This window comes from Eleutherodactylus coqui, chromosome 4 (assembly GCF_035609145.1).
Source record: "Eleutherodactylus coqui strain aEleCoq1 chromosome 4, aEleCoq1.hap1, whole genome shotgun sequence".
Lineage (NCBI taxonomy): Eukaryota > Metazoa > Chordata > Amphibia > Anura > Eleutherodactylidae > Eleutherodactylus > Eleutherodactylus coqui.
Window position 1 is genome coordinate 226974797 of NC_089840.1, and position 9969 is coordinate 226984765.

The following is a 9969-nucleotide window of genomic DNA, read 5'->3' on the forward strand; positions in this document are numbered from 1 at the left end:
CTTGAAAACTGTAAATGAAAATCCCTCAGAAATCGTTGCGTTCTTAAGCCCAAAATAGGCCATGTCCATAAGGGGTTAACCGCTTAACATCACAGGACCACAGATTGCGGTATGATGTAATGCTATACATTAGATCATACTGTAGGAGCGATCAACGCATTACAAGTTGTTGTCCCCTCTGCGGACTAACAAAAAAGGTAAAATTACATTTTTACTGATTATTAAATTAAAAAAGCTAATAAAAGTAAAAAAAAAAACCTTTTGCCATATTTATAATAAAGGGATCTAAATAGTAATACAAAAATACATATTTAGTATCGCAGCGTCCGTAAAAGTCTGATCTATCAAAGTAATGCATTATTTACCCTGCATGGCGAACATCATCAGAACTAGAGATGAGCGAGCCTACTCGGCCAAGCCCCTTTTTTGCCTGAGTACCGCGATTTTCGAGTACTTCCGTACTCGGGCGAAAAGATTCGGGGGGCGCCGTGGGTGAGTGGGGGGTTGCAGCGGGGAGTGGGGGGGAGAGGGAGAGAGAGAGGGATCCCCCCTGTTCCCCGCTGCTACCCCCCGCTCCGCCACGCCGCCCCCCGGCGCCCCCCGAATCTTTTCACCCGAGTACAGAAGTACTCGAAAATCACGGTGCTCGATTGAGTAATTACTCGAAACGAGTAGGTTCGCTCACCTCAGAACATAAAAATAAAGAACACCAGAATTGTGCTTTTTTGGTCACCCCTATATCCAAGAAAAAATTTAATAAAAAATGATCAAAAAGCCGTATGTACGCCAGAATGGTAGCAATGGAAACAACGGGGCGTCCCGCACAAAATGAGATGTCACACAACTATGTCGAAAAAATGAAAAAGTTATAGTTGTCAGACGATGGCAGCAGGAAATAATTTTTAAAAATTACATATCTTCGAAAAACAAAAAAAAGGAGTACAGCCCAAAAAAAACCTATATAACTTTGGTATTATAAGTATTCGTACTGACCCATAGAATAAAGTTATCAGGTCATTCTTGTTGCAGTCTGTACGCCGTAAAAACAAGACACACCCAAGATGGCGGAATTTCGTTTTTTTTCCATTTCACTCCACTGAGAAGTTTTTCTGTACATTATATAGTACATTATATAGTACCACTGAAAAACACAACTCGGCCCGCAAAATACAAGCCCTCATAGAGCGACGTCGATGAATAAATGAAGGAGTTGTGATTTTTTAAAAGGGGAGAGGAAAAAGCGAAAATGGAAAAACAAGGGCCGTGTCATTAAGGGGTTAAAACACATATATACAGAGCAAAAAATATATAACCATCACTTGCATCATATATACACTTCTGTACATCCCATATGCCCCTGTATATACAGATAACGACAGTTATCACACATTTTATATATAATGTGAGCCCTCACTGACCGACTCTGAGGCTGACTTCACACTGCGCTCGTCAACGTGCGATTTCACCGCGGATGCGAGGCGTCTTTTGTATTAAAAACATCTGGCATCACTTCGGAGAAGTAGCGATCCTCCGCCGCGGCTGATCACGGAGTTTCTCCCATCGTTCTCATTGGTGAGACGCCTCATTGCATCGCGTGCATCTAGCACATGGAGCGATGCTGCCGCCGGCCCCACTGACAACAATGGCCGCTGCGATGTGAAGGCGCGCCCAAAGACGGTACGTGTCGCGATTCTTTTCCTGTATCGCTTTGTGGTGCAATGTGGGTAAACAATCGCTCATGCGTATGACCCCGTTCAAAAGAATGGGGATCATATTCACATCCCGCAAGGCACAAGACTCGTGGGAGAATCTTGCCCGTGTGAAGCCGGCCTGACTCATCACTAATTCCCTAAGGCCGCTCTCACGCACGCATTAGCACATCATGGCGTTTTACTGCGATTTCGCGCGGCCTTTTCTAAGGCATTCCACTATTTGTCAGCGTTTTTGAAGCGCCCCACTATGGGTGATGAGGTGTGTTAAAAAGTGCTAAAATGCACGAAAATAGAGCAGACAGCGCTTGAAAATCACAGCGTTAGACATGCTGCGTCCGAGCGCTAGTCGGCAGAACATCACTGAAATCAATGGAGGTGTTGTGCCGCGATTAAGCATCGCAGTAAAAAGCGGGCTGTGTGAGAGCGGCCTTACTCCCCATGGCGGACAAACATGACATTTGGCGCAACTGTTCCTTAGATCCTAAGTAGGAAAAGTAACGGGGTCACAACTGGATTATACAATTCTAGCCAAGGAAGCACGTGGTCACCTCCACGCGGTGTTTCCTGGGTAACATGAAGAACCAGGCAAAATGGGGAACATATTATAATCCTCGGTTCCTGTTCTCTGTACCAAACTAACTGGGGCGAAGCCGAGTATATCAGCCAGTATATATATATATATATATATATATATACACACACACACAACACCCGTATGCGCATAGCGCTCACACCATACATACAGTACCATCATCCACCGGCCATACACGCCTTCTACACAGGAATATGGGGTCGGACACATATACTCTATCATATATATATATATATATATATATATATATATATATATACAGAACAGAGATCAGAAGGCAGCGCCCCAGAGTGGGGGGGGGGGGGGGATTTATATTTACCAATTTAATAAATATAATATTTTTATCTCACCCTGCGGTAACCGGGTTTCCCTGGGAGCGCCGGTGGGTCAAAGATCCAGGCCGGCAGGAAGAACCAGATAATCGGGTGGTTGAGGTGATAGATATGCTGGTCGCCAGTCCTTACGACATCACATCATGGAGAGCATCGGAGGGAAATACGAATATATAAGTATAAACCGGAGAGAGATAGACAATAGCAGAAACTAAATAAAAATCCCCAGCGAGCGGTCCGGACCATGCGGAAGGGGCGGGCCCAGGGGATTATACAACGCTTCTTTAGATGAGGGGTGCACTCGGTGTGAGGCACCCTGTGAAGTAGGTCCGGCACATTTATATGTCTGTTGGAGTCCGTTCACTGCAGCGCTGGGAATATTTATATAGAACACACATATACAAACGTTATACAACATCCAGAGCATCATATACAGACAGTATGCACACAAGGTATAATGTGCATTCACAGCATGCACACGGTGTATTATTTAGGCCGCCTGCAGACGGCTGGGTCGGAGAATTCTCGCAGCAGGATCCGACCCGCACCCCGGCAGTGAGCAGTGCGGCTCACCTTCTTCCGCGTCTTCTCCACTCTGTGATGTGCAGGCTGCCACCCAGCGGGCACATGCGCAGAGCGGAGGCGGCGTGCCAGGGGTGACATCTCTGTGTGGGCCTCTGTGAGACCCGCACAGAAATAGAACATGTCATGATTTGTTTACCGCGTGTGATTTCACACGGACAAATCACGGCCGTCTGCATAGGATTGCGTTTTGCAATGCAATCCTATGCAGGCGGGCACAGGCGGAAATTCTGCGAGAAATCCCGCCGTGGAATTTCCGCCCGTGTGCAGGGGACCATAGTCATATACAATGTATACCAACTATACAGTGTAGTATACAGGCATATCTATATACAGTGTACTACATATAGAATATACACACTATGCCCACAGTGTATTATACTACCATATACACACACTGCACACTGTAGTATACAGCCATATATACACACTATACATACCGGTAGTATACAGCCATATAGACACACTATACATAGCATACAGCCATATACACACACATACATAGTATACAGCATATATACACACACTATACATAGTATACAGCCATATATACATACATACATAGTGTACAGCCATATATACACACATACATAGTATACAGCCATATATACACACTATACATAGTATACAGCATATATACACGCACTATACATAGTATACAGGCATATCTATATACAGTGTACTACATATAGAATATACACACTATGCCCACAGTGTATTATACTACCATATACACACACTGCACACTGTAGTATACAGCCATATATACACACTATACATACCGGTAGTATACAGCCATATAGACACACTATACATAGCATACAGCCATATACACACACATACATAGTATACAGCATATATACACACACTATACATAGTATACAGCCATATATACATACATACATAGTATACAGCATATATACACGCACTATACATAGTATACAGGCATATCTATATACAGTGTACTACATATAGAATATACACACTATGCCCACAGTGTATTATACTACCATATATACACACACTGCACACTGTAGTATACAGCCATATATACACACTATACATACCGGTAGTATATAGCCATATACACACACATACATAGTATACAGCCATATACACACACACACACTGCACACTGTAGTATACAGCCAAATATACACACATACATAGTATACAGCCATATATACACACTATACATACCAGTAGTATACAGCCATATACACACACATACATAGTATACAGCCATATACACACACATACATAGTATACAGCCATATACACACACATACATAGTGTACAGCATATATACACACACTATACATACTATACAGCATATATACACACTATACATACCAGTAGTATACAGCCATATACACACACTATACATACTATACAGCATATATACACACTATACATACCAGTAGTATGCAGCCATATACACACACAAACATAGTATAGAGCATATATACACACACTATATATACTATACATAGTATACAGCATATTAACACATACATAGTATACAGCAAATATACACACATATGAGCAGACTACATACACCAGACGTGCAGCAGAGTGAAGCTTCTCTCCGTGGGCGCAGTAGGAGCTCCGAGGCTCCGCAGAGCCGCTCACCATGATGTAATCCTGCGGAGGGCATATTAACTTTTTCTTCCCCAGTTCTGCCTAAACTCAGCAATTCAAGCAACCTTAGGGTTAGGGTTTAGGCTTGGGCTTAGTTGCCGACCCTCCTACGGCCGTGCTGCTGCTTGTTTAACTACCCGGCCACACGTGCACATCTCCAAAGGGGGTGTGTCCCCAACAACCAATCAGGTCGCTGGAATCGCTCACTGCTACTGAACTGCGGCTGAAATCCCAAATATGCCTCCCGGCTACTCTGTGTTGCAGTTCTGCAGGAAGAAGAGACAGGAGTCACGTGAGCTGTCAAACCCCGCTCGAGCTCCGCGGGTCACGTGTCCTCCCGCGCGCACCTGATGTCACAACAGACTGCACACGGCTCAACTGACAGTTGAGAGTCGCGCTCAACCCGTATGGACGACGCGATGGACGCAGCCAAGAAGAGGATCCAGCGCCTGCTGCACGAGGCCTCAGCCTACAGGGACTTGTCATCCGCCCTGGACCTTCGGGACAGCCCTGCTCTGTCAGGTAACTCCCCTGCTGATTACCCTCTGCAGGCCCCTCATCTGCTCGGTGTCGCCCCCACACTCCCGGTGGTCAGCGCTGTGCACACAGTGCCGCTTCCCCCGGAGATGTTAGATTATTTTAACCCCATGAAGAACACTCATTGCATGATGGGAGTGTTCCCTGAGATCAGCCAGGCTTGGCTGGCCATTAGCAGTGACCTCTTCCTGTGGGACTTCCGCACCGGCCGGAATGTCACTCGCTTTGGTGGCCTCAGGGACACAATCGTGTGTGCTGGACTGGTCAGACCTCAAGAAGGTGTCGTCCAGCCACAGACGTCCCATCTGCTAATCATTGCCACTCCGGTCACACTTGTTGTATTAGGAGTGAGCTGTCTGCAGCCTGAAGATCCCCATGACAACCCTTCTGGGCAGATCCAGCTGCTAGAAGAGCCCTTGTATTCTGCCGCTGCAGAAGATACCTACGTATCTGTCGCCGGCACACACAATGGGCGCATCTTTCTGTCTGGTACATCCGGCTGCTTGTATGAAGTGGTCTACCGGGCTGAAGCCGGCTGGCTTAGCCCCAAGTGGCAGATTATTAACTGTACGCGGAGCGCGGCCGGCGTGCTGCTCGCCTCCTGGCTTCTAAGCAGACATGATCCCGTCGTTCAGATCGCTGTGGATGACAGCCGGAACATCTTGTATACCCGCTCTGAGAGCGGCGTACTACAGGTCTATGACTTGGGTCCAGATGGCAGCGGAATAACCAAAAAGGCGTCAGTATTCCAGGACGCCATTGTATCCGCTGCTGTAGGGATCGCCAAGACAGCCGACCCGTCACTCTTCAGGCCCATCATTCAGATTGCTGTCATTGAAGATTCAGAATCTGTGAATTGTGACTTGGTGGCTATTACTGGCGCCGGCGTCCGCCTTTACTTTACATCCGCCCCGTCAAAGCGGCCCGCAGCTCAGCCCTGGCGATTGGATTTAGTCCATATTCGCCTACCGCCCGGATTTATAGACTCTGCCACCGTGGACAAGCCATCAAACGTCCATCAAGTGCTTTATAGCGATGGCGTTTTCCTTATGGCAGCTGCTGAAAACGCCGTCTATGACCAACTATGGTGCATCAACCATAACTGCGTCCCATTTCAGAACCAATTAATGGAAACACATGCCGTAAAACATCTGCGGGGTCATTCCTGTGTAATTGCGTCTGTCAAGGACTCTTCCGTCCAACAACATATGGTTCCAGCCAAGATGTTTGTTGTGCTCTCCGCACATGGAAGCCATATCTTCTCTCTGGTCAGACCGGTGGAGCAGCTTCAGGATCCTCTCATCGACGCTTATGAAGATGAAAATGAGCAGAAGACTGAACAACTTTTTAAGGTGTATCACCCGGACCAGGCCTGTGCAGCTAGTTTACACCTTGCGTGTTCTACTGCTGCCTCCGATCAGAAGCTGTCTACCTGGGCTACTGAGGTATTTTTCAGATATGGAGGAATAGCGCAGGTGAAGAATAACTCTTCACTTCCCGCACCCAATAACACCAGGGCAAATAACACCATATCTGTTGGGTCACCCTTACCCACACGTAGCCAGATACCAAATAAACGCTTCCAGGGTTCAACTCAACAACATTTTTCTGGAGGACACAATGGGATTTACATCTATTTTACCAGCATTATTCACCTCATCTGGGATAAAGACCTCATAGTCGAAAGAACATGCAAGAATGACAACGGTGACTTCATAAAAATGGATAGTGGCATCTCCGGAGAACTTCTGCAATCAGCTCTACGAGACCTCAGAGACTTACAAGAATTTCTGGAGAGAAATTTTAATTTTGGAACGGGCACCCTCAGAGATCTAAAGTCTAAATATGAGAGCACGATCCCTCGTGGCAACAGGGCGACCACCGGCACAAGGCAGAAGCTGAAGAACAGTTCTGGAAAAGCCTTCAGTTTCCTAAAGCGTGATACCAACACCTGCCATCACCAAGAGGTACATGACGAGTGTCACACTGAGGCCCCGCTAACGGAGAAGACCTCCCTTCAAGGAATTCACCAGTTGGTGAAGAAGACCTGCCAAACCTTAGCGGTGTGGAACCAGTTCTGTGAGCCCCACTTTCACCAGGTAGTGTCTGGGCTTCGCAAGGAGTTGCAGAAGCAGCTGAAAAACATGACCTTTAAAGATCTAGTCATCCGGGGGAAGAAGCTGACCAAGACTCTCATCGCATCATTGATCGACTGCCATATCCGTCACAATGTAAATACGGATGAGGTGATCTCTTACCTGCAGCACATGTGCCCGATATTTTACAGCAGTGAAGATGCCATATTGTCCAAGGCTTATGTACTTATACAACGATCCCTTCAAGTCAACAACAAGTATGATAAAGAACAATTGCTGCGCGCGTCACTGCAGGAGTACCAGAAAGTATGTCACCTTCTTGACTTGGCTAGTGTTTGTGGCAAGTACAGACAGCAGTGTTTTTATGAGGGTGTAGTACAGCTGTGCCTTACATATGCTGGAAACAAGGATCCGCAAGGCCTTGGTTTGCGCTATCTGAAGAACGGTGAGCCCGAAGGCGATGAGTTGGGCTTACAAGCATTTGAAACCAAGATGCACAGCTACAAAATCATCATTGATTTACTGCAAGAGCTGGTCAACCAAAGGAAATCTGCTCCCCGAACAGTAACCACAAAGCACGGCCCCTCTGGACTTCTTTTTCACCAGATACTGGAATTGCTTCCGCGCTCTGCAGATGAATTCTTCCATATTGTGTTATTCAACTGGCTCATCAAGGTTGATCTCACAGACGTCCTGCTGGAGCTGAAGTCACCTTTTCTGGAGTCTCATTTGGTGCGCATGTCCAACCATGAGGACAACGAAGTGCGCTACATGAATTTATTGTTCTGTTACTACCAGAAGAAGGGAAGTCCCATCAAAGCTGCCAGGGTGATGGCCAAACTAGCGGACTACGAGAGCCCCAACATCTCTCTGAAAGGAAGGATTGAATACTTATCTAGAGCCATCTTGTGTGCCAGAACCACCAATGGCCAGTATGGACGTGCTGAAGATTCAGAACTCATACATGAGCTGGAAGACTTAATGGATGTCGCTAAAGTACAGCTTGAAATCCAGAAAGTGCTACTCAGGAAATACTCCCAACATCCTACAGCACAGACTGCTGCGGCGCAGCTTGATTCACAGGTAATGGACCTTACAGCTCTGTATGAGAAATTTGCAGACCCATTCCAGCTTTCAGAGTGCAAGCTTGCAATCCTTAGATGTGCTTCTTTTTCTAATGCTTTCTTGGTGCAGCAGATATGGAAGGAAATCATACAAACAGAGTTGAAGGACAGCGTAGAGATGGATGCTGCCGACAGGATGCAACTGCTGAACCTGAAGTTGGTCTCACTGGGCAAGATCTATGCCAGCACTCCCATGTATCTTCCTCTTCAGTTTTTGGCTCAGTACCTGGAACAACAAGTCTGCTCCTTGGATTGGCCGGCAGACTTTGGGTTAAAGACAATATTGGAGATGAATGTGCCGTTTCCCACGTGATTTCAGAATTGGAAATCCCTTCTGGACGGAGGTGAAAAAGCCTTTCCTTCTGCCGCAATGTATTCATGGGCTGCTCCCCGCATATGGAAATGACCATAATATCGTCCAGAGCCTTGACAGACAGCAATTTAACACAACCTGTGTTCCAATGCATCAGATCACACGGGCGTAATTCCAAGCCAATATAGCTCCGGGCGTTTTTACATTGGGCCCAAAAGATAGTCCAGGAACATCGGCCGCTGCATGGGCTCCTATGCTTAGCTCCGCCCCTTCCATTGCACAGAACCAGCGGGGAGGAACAAGAGGTAAGCCTGCGATTGGAAGGGAGGGGAAATGGGCAATGATAAAACATCAATCTATTTTATGTTGATCCAGGGATTATTCTGGATCAGCCGCCATTCTCCATGCTCCACATCTTACTCTACTGCTAGAAATATTGGGCATCTTGTCCTGCTGCATAGATAACATCGATCTGCTGTACCAACTTTCAAAATGTTGATCCAGGGATTATTCTGACTGCCATTATGGAGTCGGGAAGGAATTTTTTCCCCCAATGGGCTAAATTGGCTTCTGCCTCATTGGGGGTTTTTTGCCTTCCTCTGGATCAACAAGATAAGGTGGTACAGCAGAATGATGGTATTCATGCATCAGGACAACATGTGCCACATTTAGAGCAGTAGGGAAAGATTTTGAGCATGGAGAACATGGACTTAAATGACAAGCCGAGGGAGAATGTGTAGAAGTTGGGAAAACATCAATCTAATTTACTCCCTTTTCTCAACAACCACTCATTCCACATTCCCCATTGGCTTATCAGTTCAGCCGACATTCTCCATGCTCCACATCTTACTCTACTGCTAGAAATATTGGGCATCTTGTCTTGCTGCATAGATAACATCGATCTGCCGTACCAACTTTCAAAATGTTGATCCAGGGATTATTCTGACTGCCATTATGGAGTCGGGAAGGAATTTTTTCCCCCAATGGGCTAATTTGGCTTCTGCCTCATTGGGGTTTTTTTGCCTTCCTCTGGATCAACA

At 46.3% G+C, this 9969-nt stretch overlaps 1 pseudogene; it reads left to right on the forward strand.

Annotated features, from left to right (window-relative positions):
* Positions 1–5057: 5057 nt before the first annotated feature.
* On the forward strand, positions 5058–9101 carry LOC136626626 (nuclear pore complex protein Nup155 pseudogene; annotated as a pseudogene).
* The last annotated feature ends 868 nt before the right edge of the window (positions 9102–9969 follow it).